We start from the raw sequence: 11,761 nt of genomic DNA on the forward strand, positions 1-11,761 counted from the left end.
GCATATGTAGGTTGAAAGAGAGACTATGTGGCATCTACAAAATGATGGGAAAGTCAGTAGAAGGACAATGTTTGAGTGGGAAGATGATATCTGTTTGAGGTTACAACGGGATAACCAAGTAGAGATGTCCTGAAGCATGAGAAAATATGAGACTGCAGAGAGGGAGGGAGATCAGAACTGGAGATGTAGATTTGGGAATCAACCGCATAGAGGTGGTAGTTGAAGCCATGGGAGCTAAGGAGTTCTCCAAGGGAGTGGGAGTAGATGGAAAATAGAAGAGGACCCAGAACTGCACCTTGAGGGACCCCACAACAATTAGTGGGTGGGAGGCAGAGGAGGAGCCCATGAAAGAGATTGAGAATGAGCAACCAGAGAGCTAGGAGGAGAACCAGGAGAGGACAGTGTCAGTGAAGATGAGGTTGGATAATGTTCACAGAAGGGGAAGGTCGCCAGTGTTGAAAGTAGCTGAGAGGTCGAGGAGGATTAGGATGGAGTATACATCATTGGATTTGGAAAGAAGGACATCACCGGTGACTTTTGAGAGGGCAATTTCTATGGAGTGAAGGGGTTGGAAGCTAGATTGGAGGGGGGTCAAGGAGAGAGAATTGGAGAAGAGGAACTTGAGATAGCAATCAATCAATCAATCAATCAATCGTATTTATTGAGCGCTTACTATGTGCAGAGCACTGTACTAAGCGCTTGGGAAGTACAAATTGGCATCACATAGAGACAGTCCCTACCCGATAGTGGGCTCACAGTCTAAAAGGGGGAGACAGAGAACAGAACCAAACATACCAACAAAATAAAATAAGTAGGATAGAAATGTACAAGTAAAATAAATAAATAAATAAATAAACAGAGTAATAAATATGTACAACCTATATACATATATACAGGTGCTGTGGGGAGGGGAAGGCGGTAAGGCGGGGGGATGGAGAGGGGGACGAGGGGGAGAGGAAAGAAGGGGCTCAATCTGGGAAGGCCTCCTGGAGGAGGTGAGCTCTCAGCAGGGCCTTGAAGGGAGGAAGAGAGCTAGCTTGGCGGATGGGCAGAGGGAGGGCATTCCAGGCCCGGGGGATGACGTGGGCCGGGGGTCGATGGCGGGACAGGCGAGAGCGAGGTACAGTGAGGAGATTAGTGGTGGAGGAGCGGAGGGTGCGGGCTGGGCAGTAGAAGGAGAGAAGGGAGGTGAGGTAGGAGGGGGCGAGGTGATGGAGAGCCTTGAAGCCCAGCAGATCTAAACCACTCACTCAAGGGTTTTGGAGAGGAAGGGAGGAGTTGGTGCGATAACTGGAGGGAGCTGTGGGGCTAAGAGACCTTTTTAGGATAGGTGAGAAATGGGTACTTTTGAAGGTAGTGGCAAAAAAGCCACTTGGAGAGTTGAAGTTGGCGTTAGGGAGAGAACAAGGGAAGGGGCAAGTGTTTTGAAAAGGTGTGAAAGGATGGGGTTGTATGCACAGATGGAGGAGGTCGATATTTGAAAAAATGCAGGAGACCTCCTTTTAAGGTGCGGTTGGGAAAGATGGGAGAGTTGAAGAAGGGTCAGGAAAGATTTTAGGGAGATCATGCCTGATGGTTTTAATTATCTCAATAAGGTAGGTGGCCAGGTCTTTCGGGGTGAAGGATGGGGGAGGCAGGGGGCCAAGCGATAAAAGAGGGAGTTAAACATCTGGAATAACTGGTGAAGGTAATGGGCATGGGTGTCAATAAGGATGAAGAAGTAATTTTATCAAGCAGAGGAGAGGGGAGCCCTCCCTCCCCTCCTTCCACAGCTGCTGCCAGGTGTGGCTTTTGGAACGCTTCTCCATTATAGGTAAGCTCCCTTTCATTCTGGACCTATTCCTTTACAGCTCTGTACTCCTCCTCGCCCTAACCGAAACATGGCTCTCTCCGGATTACACGGTCTCTTCTGCTGCTCTCTCCAGTGGAAGCCTCTTCTTCTCACACTCCCCTAGACTCACCGGAAAAGGAGGAGGTGTCGGTTTCCTTCTCGCTCCCCAATGTCGCTTTCGCACTATCCCTCCTCCATCATCATCAATCGTATTTATTGAGCACTTACTGTGTGCAGAGCACTGTACTAAGCGCTTGGGAAGTACAAGTTGGCAACATATAGAGACAGTCCCTACCCAACAGTGGGCTCACAGTCTAACCTTCCCTTTTCTTCCCCTCCTTTAAGCCCACATTATTCGCCTCTACCACCCCCTCCAGATTCTTGTAGCCGTCATCTGCCACGCACCCCCCCGGCCCCACCTCCAACTTCTTTAACGATTTTGACCCGTTTCTCACCTTCCTTCTCTCCTTTTCCATGACCACTCTGATTCTCGGAGATACAACATCCACATGGATGTCCCCGGTGACTCCTCTCCTGCCCACCTTCTATCTCTCTTTGCCCTGCCAACCTCCTGCTCCACCCCACCTCACCCACTCACCAACTTGGTCACACCCTCGACCTCATCATCTCCACCCTCATCAACTCTGAAATGCCTCTCTCTGTTCACAACCTTCTCACCTACCTCCTCACTCACTCCTCTCCTCTGTAAATCCATATTACTACCTCACAGAGACCTCCGCTCTCTCGACCCCATCTATCTTTCTCAGCACATCACACCCCACCTCGCCTCCTTTTCCTCTCTACCCAATCTTGATGACGAGATTACTGCTCTCAACTCTACCCTCTCTTCTCAACTCAACTCGCTTGCTCACCTTTCCCTTAGCTGCTCTCGTACCACTAACCCACAGCCTTGGATCACTGCCACTGCCTGCCTCCTTCACTCTTATACTCGAGCTGCTGAACGCTGCTGGCGAAAAGTCTAAACACCAAGCCAACCTTGTTCACTTCAAGTTTATCCTTTCCTGCCTTAACACTGCCCTCTTCTCTGCCAGGCAAAACTATTTCTCCTCCCTTATTAACACCCATGCCCATCATCTCCTTCAGCTCTTCCGTACATTTAACTCCTTTCTCAGGCCCCCTGTTCCTCCCCCTCATCCATCCCTCACCCCCAACCATCTGGCCTCCTACATCATTAGTAAAATTAACTCCATTAGGTCTGAGCTCCCCAAAGTCACTCCTCCCTCTTCTCCAACCCCCCCGTTCTTAACCCCTTCCACTACTCTCCCATCCTTCCCAGCAGTACCTTCAGATGAGATCTTCTCCCTCCTCTCAAGTGCTACTCCATCCACCTGTGCTTCAGACCCCATTCCTTCTCATCTTATGAAATCTCTCACCCCTTCCTTAACTTCCATCTTCATCCACTCACTCTCCACTGGTTCCTTCCCCTCTGCCTTCAAGCATGACCACGTGTCCCCCATCCTAAACAAAAACCCTTTCTTGACCCCACTGTCCCTTCTAGGTATCGCCCTTTGTCCCTCCTACCCTTCCATTTCAAAACCCTAGAACGAGTCGCCTATACTTGCTGCCTCTAATTCCTCAATGCCAACCCTCTCCTTGACCCTCTCCAATCTGGCTTCTGTCCCCTACACTACACCGAAACTGCCCTATCAAAGGTCACCAATGACCTCCTTCTTGCCAAATCCAGCGGCTCCTACTCTATACTAATCCTCCTCGACCTCTCAGCTGCTTTCGACACTTCCTCTTCTGGCTCTCCTCTTATCTCTTCGGCCGTTCATTCTCAGTCTCTTTGCGGGCTCTTCCTCCCCTCCCATCCCCGTAGTGTAGGGGTTCCTCAAGGGTCAGTTCTTGTTCCCCTTCTGTTCTCTATCTACACTCACTCCCTTGGTGACCTCATTCGCTCCCACGGCTTCAACTATCGTCTCTATGCTGATGACATCCAAATCTACATCTCTGCCCCTGCTCTCTCTCTCTCCCTTCAGGCTCGGGTCTCCTCCTTCCTTCAGGACATCTTCATCTGGATGTCTGCCCGCCAATTAACACTCAATATGTCCAAGACTGAACTCTTTATCTTCTCTCCCAAGCCCTCTCCTCTTCCTGACTTTCCCATCACTGTAGATGACACTACCATCCTTCCTGTCTCACAATCCCACAAGCTTGGTGTCACCCTCGACTCTGCTCTCTCGTTCACCCCTCTCACCCAATCCATTACCAAAACCTGCCGGTCTCACCTCCACAACATCTCCAAGATCCCCTCTTTCCTCTCCATCCAAACCGCTACCTTGCTGGTTCAATCTCTCATCTGATCCCAACTAGATTACCACATCAACCCCTCTTTGATCTCCCATCCTCCTGTATCTCCCCACTTCAGTCTATACTTCATGCTGATGCCCGGATCACCTTCGTACAGAAACGCTCTGGGCATGTTACTCCCCTCCTCAAAAATCTCCTGTGGCCACCTGTCACCCTACGCATCAAGCAAAAACTCCTCACTCTCGGCTTTAAAGGTTCTCCATCACCTCGCCCCCTCCTACCTCACCTCCATTTTGTTCTTCTACAGCTCAGCCTGCACCCTCCGCTCCTTTCCCGCTAACCTCCTCACTGTACCTCGTTCTTGCCTGTCCCGCCGTCGACCCCCGGCCCAAGTCCTCCCCCTGGCCTGGAAGACCCTCCCTCCACACATCGGCCAAGCTAGCTCTCTTCCTCCCTTCAAAGTCTTACTGAGAGCTCACCTCCTTCAAGAGGTCTTGCCAGACTGAGCCTCCTTTTTCCTCTCCTCCTTCCCAGACCCCCTGCCCTACCTCCTTCCTCTCCCCACAGCACCTGTATAGATGTTTGTATAGATTTATTACTCTTTTTATTTTACTTGTACATATTTACTATTCTATTTATTTTGTTTATTATGTGCATTTAGCTTTAATTCTATTTGTTCTGACAACTTGACATCTGTCCACATGATTTGTTTTGTTGTCTGTGTCCCCCTTCTAGACTGTGAGCCCGTTGTTGGGTAGGGACCGTCTTTATATGTTGCCAACTTGTACTTCCCAAGCGCTTAGTACAGTGCTCTTCACACAGTAAGCACGCAATAAACACGATTGAATGAATGAATGAATGAACTGCGACTGTTATCTTCCTGATGCTGCCCTTTGGATTGATCATTGTATCTTACATCAACGTCCTCGTCACTATTCTTAAAATGTCCTCCAGTGAGGGACGTCACAGAGCCTTCTCCACGTGCTCGCCCCACCTCATTGTGGTCTAGCTGCTCTTTGGGGCTGCGGGTTCGACCTATTTCTGAGTCAAATCCTCCTACTCACTTGAGACCAAGAAGCTGCTTTCTCTCTCCTAGACAGTCTTCACTCCCATGCTAAATCCCCTGATCTACAGTCTTAGGGATGAAGAGGTGAAAGGTGTCCTGAAGAGAATTCTAGGTAAAAAGATTACTTCCAAGGATATGACAGGCTCTGATTTGTGAAGGCGACTTTTTAATTGAGGTAGAAAGTCAATGACTTTGCTTATGCACTGTCACCTAGCACATTCCCAACTTTATTATTTCCTGAGGACTCACAGTGTGCACAGGATATTGTGCGCATATGGAAAGTCCATGGAGGAGTGTCAGAGACCTATTCCTTGTTTCCACAGTAAAAATGGACAACACTAGAACAAATCCAGAGGGTAAAAGACTAGCAAGAGATGACATGCTAAGTGCTCGTCATATAAAATTAGATATTTTCTTAAACAAGTAATGCTATTTATTGAAGACATATTGTTTGCAGAGCATGAGGCCAAAGTTGTATAGCATTATATATTTATTGATATGTATTAATGTCTATTATTTCATTTTAAAATTTTGAATAGAAGATCAGAAAAGAATGCTTTAGAAGTTCCCGGGAGTTGAAGGTTGGGTTGATTCATTATATATATATATATATATATATATATATATATATATATTAATCTGGCAACTTCCTATGCTTCTGATCCACTCCTTTTTCCAAGATTATTTCCTGTTATTTTAGGGAATACTCCCTCATTTGTATTTAAACAGATGCTGGCCATTGCTGAAAATCCAATTATCAGTCCTGAGTTTTGAAACAAAACCGTAAGTGAAGTCACATCTAATAATTTTCTCTATCCAAGAGAGCACAAAGAAAGTATCCTTCTGATTCCAAAAGAAAATAAAATCAAGCTCCTTGAATAGGAACATCTAGAGATCTATCATTTATTCAGTTCCTATTATCGGACTTTTTTTAATGGTATTCATTAAGTGAATACTTTGAGCTAGGCACTCTACCAAGCCCTGGGGTAGCTACAAGCTAATCAGGTTGTGCAGTCCATTTACCACATAGGGCTAGCAGTCTTAATCTCATTTTACAGATGAGGTAACAGAGACACAGAGAAGTAAAGTGACTTGCCCAAGGTCACACAGCAGACAAGTGGCAGAACTGGGATTAGAACCCAGGTCCTTCTGACCCCCAGGCCTGAGCAGCTTGTCCACTGCTTCTCAATTCAGTTTATCAGATCTGGTTGTGCATATCATGCTTTTAGGAGGGGTTATCATTTGGTAAATTGAAATAGAATTGAAGGTAAACTTGACCCTTTAGGAAGCGTTTCATGAAAGAAATTTAACAGGGGTTAAGGGAAAGTAACACATTTAAGGACAGAGCCCGGGCAGATCATCAAGTCTCATTATGGGGCTCACAGTCTGAAGAGGGAGAACAGGAGCTGAATCACCATTTTGCAGATGCACAGTTAAATTAAGTGACTTGCTCACGGTCACAGCAGCTAAATGTGCAGAGCTGAGATTATAACCCAGGTTCTCTGACTCCCAGACCCATGCCCTTTGAACTGGGCCATGGTCCTACCTACAATGAAAAGGTTTTCTTTGTTTGGGTGCTTGACTTAGGAATTCAGTTGGTTCATTCATTCATTCATTCAAGTGTATTTATTGAGAGCTTACTGTGTGCAGAGCATTGTACTATACGCTTGGGAAGTACAAGTCAGCAACAATATAGAGACAGGTCCTACCCAACAACGTGCTTACAGTCTAGAAGGGGGAGCCATACAACAAAACAAAACATGTAGACAGGTGTCCAAACCGTCAGAACAAAGAGAATTATAGCTATATGTGCAACATTAACAAAATGAATAGAATAGTAAATATGTACAAGTAAAATAAATAGAGTAGTTAATCTGTACAAATATATAAAAGTGCTATGGGGAGGGGAAGTAGCTGGGTGGGGGGATGGGGAAGAGGAGAGAAAAAAGGAGGCTCAGTCTGGGAAGGCCTTCTGGAGGAGATGAGCTCTCGGTAGGGCTTTGAAGGGAAGACGAGAGCTAGCTTGGCGCATGTGTGGAGGAACGGCATACCAGGCCAGGGGAAGGACGTGGGCTGAGGGTCGAAGGTGGGACAGGTGAGAACGAGGCACAGTGAGGAGGTTAGCGGCAGAGGAGTGGAGGGTGCAGGCTGGGCTGTAGAAGTGGAGAAGGGAGGTGAAGTAGGAGGGGGCGACGTGATGGAGTGACATGCCCAGAGCCTTTCTGTACAAAGGTAATCTGGGCAGCAGAGTGAAGTATAAACTGAAGTGGGGAGAGACAGGAGGATGGGAGATTAGAGAGGAGACTGATGCAGTAATCCAGTGGGGATAGGATGAGAGATTGAACCAGCAAGGTAGCGGTTTGAGGAAATGGCGGATCTTGACGATGTTGTGGAGGTGAGACTAACAGGGTTTGGTGATGGATTGGATGTGTCGGGTGAACGAGAGAGCGGAGTCGAGGATAACAGCAAAGTTTCAGGTTTGTGAGACGGAAAGGATGACAGTGCTGATAACAGTGACGGGAAAATCAGGGAGAGGACAGGGATTGGGAGGGAAGATAAGGGTAAGTCTTGGATTTATGGAGTTTTAGATTGCGGGCAGACATCCAGATGGAGATGTCCTGAAGACAGGAGGAGATAAGAGCCTGGAGGGAGGGAGAGAGAGCAGGGGCGGAGGTGAAGATTTGTGTGTCATCATCGTAGAGAAGATAGCTGAAGACATGGGAGCAAGTGAGTTCACCAAGGGAGTGAATGTAGATAGAGAACAGAAGGGGACCAAAACCTGACCATTGAGGAACCTCTAGAGTAAGGGGATGGGAGGGTGAGGAGGAGCCCTTTTTAGGAGACTGAGAATGAACGGCCGGAGATATAACAGGAGAAGCAAGAGAGGACGGAGTTGGCTTCACAACCTTGTGAAGCCAAGGTTAGATAGCGTGTTGAGGAGAAAGGGGTGATCCAATTCACTTCCTCAGAGCATGTTTCACATCTTTGTTCCTCAGGTTGTATATCATGGGGTTCAGCATGGGGATCATAACGGTGTACAACACAGGGGCCACGTTGTCTGTGTCTATGGTCTTGCCTGTATGAGGTCGGCAGTAGATGAAGAAACTGGTCCTGTAGAAGACGGTGATGGCTGTGAAGTGAGAGGCACAGGTGCGAGGCTCGACGCCTGCCCGTAGCTGAAGGGATTCTCAGGGTGGTGTTGAGGATGAACCTATAAGAGATAAGAATGATCAAAATGGTACTGATATCATTAAAGCCGGCCACCGTGAGCAGTAACAGCTTGTTCAGGCTTACCTCAGAGCAGGGCAATGATAGGAGGGGGTAGGTTACAGAAAATGTGGTTCACGTTTTTACAATAGAAGAAAGATACTTTAAGGGCTAAGCATGTGTGAATCGTGGAACACCATGCCACAAAAGTATGACCCAGTCACCTGCTGTTTATAGCTCCGTCCCTGCTCTCTCTCCCTCCCTCCAGGCTAGTGTATCCTCCTGCCTTCAGGACATCTCCATCTGGATGTCTGCCTGGCATCCAAAACTCAGTATGTCCAAGACTGAGCTCTTTACCTTCCCTCCCAAACCCTGTCCTGTCAATGACTTTCCCATCACTTTAGATGGCACTACTATCCGTCCTGTCTCATAAGCCCGCAACCACATTCACCCCACACAGCCAATTCATCACCAAAACCTGTCAGTCTCACCTCCACAACATCGCCAAGATCCGCCCGTTCCTCTCTATCCAAACGGCTACCTTGCTGGTTCAATCTCTCATCCTATCCTGACTGGATTACTACATCAGCCTCCTCTCTGATCTCCCATCCTCCTGTCTCCTCCCCACTTCAGTCTACACTTCATTCTGCTGCCCGGATTACCTTTGTACAGAAACTCTCTGGGCATGTCACTCCCCTCCTCAAAAATCTCCAAGGGCTGCCTGTAAACCTACGAATCAAGCAAAAACTCCTCACTCTCGGCTTCAAGGCTCCCCATAACCTCGCCCACTCTTACGTCACCTCCCTTCTCTCCTTCTACAGCACAGCCCGCACCCTGCACTCCTCTGCCACTAACCTCCACACTGTGCCTCGTTCTCGCCTGTCCCACTGTCGACCCCTGGCCCACGTCCTACCCTTGGCCTGGAATGCCCTCCCTCCACACATCCGCCAAGCTAGCTCTCTTCCTACCTTCAAAGCCCTACTGTGAGCTCACCTCCTCCAGGAGTCCTTCCCAGACTGAGCCCCCTTTTTCCTCTCCTCCTTCCCATTCCCCCCAACCCTACCTCCTTCCCCTCCCCACAGCATTTTAATATATTTGTACAAATTTATTACTCTATTTATTTTACTTGTACATATTTACTACTCTATTTTGTTAATGATGTGCATATAGCTATAATTCTATTTATTCTGACGGTTTTGATACCTGTCTACATGTTTTGTTTTGTTGTCTGTCTCCCCCTTCTAGACTGTGAGCCTGTTGTTGGGTAGGGACCGTCTGTATATGTTGCTGACTTGTACTTCCCAAGCGCTTAGTACAGTGCTCTGCCCACAGTAAGCATTCAATAAATATGATTGAATGAATGAATGGATACAGTTCTGGGGACATGGTGACCATATATAGCAATGGTAACACGGCCACAAAGCGAATGTAAGTCGTCAACAATAGTAATAATAATAATAGTATTTGTTAAGTGTTTACTATGTGCAAAGCACTTTTCTAAGCACTGGGGGGTTACAAGGTGATCAGGTTGTCCCACGTGGGGCTCAAAGTCTTAATCCCCATTTTACAGATGAGGTAACTGAGGCACAGATAAGTTAAATGACTTGCCCAAAATCACACAGCTGACAATTGGTGGAGCCGGAATTTGAACCCATGACCTCTGACTCCAAAGCCCGGGCTCTTTCCACTGAGCCACGGTGCCAGCAAGATGACCTTAGTGACCACACAAGTGCAGAACAAGTAAAACTGTACCGAACATCCTGGGTAGGAAATGACATGGTCCTGTGTTAAGATGTTGGTCAACATCTTGGGCACGATAGTGGTGGATTAGCAGAGATCCACAAATGACAGATGACTGAGGAAAAAGTACATGGGTGTATGACTTGGGAGCTGATCTTGATCAAAAGCATTATGCCCAGATTACACACCGCTGTGATACTGTACATGACTAAGAATACCAGGAAGAGGAAGAGCAGCAGTTCAGAGTGATCCGAGAATCCTAGGAGAATGAATTCAGTCACCATAGTGCAATTTTCTTTCTCCAGTTCCCTGGTGCACTTGAAAGTGGGTAAACCAAGTCGTTGATTCATTCTTCAGGGATGGATGTTCCAAGAATTTCTTCTTATTCTTTCCTAGGAGGAGAACATGAAAATCATATTTGAGATATTGCCCTTGAGGCATAGAATAATAATGATGGCATTTGTTAAGCACTACTATGTACCAGGTACTTTATAAACAGTGAGGTGGATACAAGGAAATCGAGTTGGACAGAGACCCATCCCATGTGAGGCTCACAGTCTCAGTCCCCATTTTCTAGATAAGGAAATTCGGCACAGAAAATGAAGTGATGTGCCCAAGATCACGTAGCAGACAAGTGGCTGAGCCGGAATTAGAACCCATGATCTTCTGACTCCCAGGCCTCTGCTCTATCCACTACTCCATGCTGCTTCTTATCATCAAAATACGATTATCAACTGTTTTGATGCCCTGTGTAGAAGCAAGAAGCCCATGGTTTTGAAGGCACCTGATACTAACAGAAAAGAAAACTAGATAAGGCAAGGTTTCAAGGAAGAGTCTTCTTCCATCCTTTTCCAGTAAAAAGATATTTGTTCCCTGAACAGATGGGGAAATTAAGCCCAACAATACGGAAGATTATAAGATGTTTCAGCCAAACTTAGAGACAGGAGGTATTTCAGAAAACCTGCCTTCTTAGAAATCTCCTCAGGCATATGATTTCCTCAATACTGAGTATTTTTCCAGGGGCTTTATCCCACACGGTAAAATCTCCTAAGGATTTTCTTTAATGACTAAAATTTTAGAAAGTCCCTTCTACTTTCACCTTCACCAGTGGAATTAGTAGGCAGAATGAAAGGTGCTTTTCATAGACCCATTTAAAATAGAGAGGACAATATGCAACCCTGGGCAAGTCACTTAACTTCACTATGCCTCTCTTACCTCAAGTGGAAAACGGGGATTAAATCCTCCTCCCTCCAATTTAGACTGTGAGCCCCATGGCTCAGGGTCTGTTTCCAATGCGATAAACTTGTATTTACCCGGGCAATTATAACAGTGCCTGGCACATAGTAAACACTTAACAAATACCATAAAAAACATTCAGGCCTACTGGAAATGCTGGGTGAGGTGACAATGTAATTTGGGACCTACTCTTGGTCAGTCATTAATTCTCTTTAACATTTGTCTTTGAGGCACTGTAGTTCAACAGTGGACTCTGATTAAAACATATTTCAGAAGAAAAAATGGTACCAGACTCCTTCATCAATATGGAGGCTTTCTTTTCCGTCATCAGATTTTTTAAATGGTATTTATTAATTCATAAATAAGTAAATAATTAAATTTATTAATTCAGAACTCACGGCTTCTCCATA

At 46.6% G+C, this 11,761-nt stretch overlaps 1 pseudogene; it reads right to left on the reverse strand.

Annotated features, from left to right (window-relative positions):
• Window positions 1-8,089: 8,089 nt before the first annotated feature.
• On the reverse strand, window positions 8,090-10,465 carry LOC119922216 (annotated as a pseudogene).
• Window positions 10,466-11,761: the final 1,296 nt, after the last annotated feature.

The sequence above is a fragment of the Tachyglossus aculeatus genome, unplaced genomic scaffold (genome assembly GCF_015852505.1).
Source record: "Tachyglossus aculeatus isolate mTacAcu1 unplaced genomic scaffold, mTacAcu1.pri scaffold_100_arrow_ctg1, whole genome shotgun sequence".
Taxonomy (NCBI): Eukaryota; Metazoa; Chordata; class Mammalia; order Monotremata; family Tachyglossidae; genus Tachyglossus; species Tachyglossus aculeatus.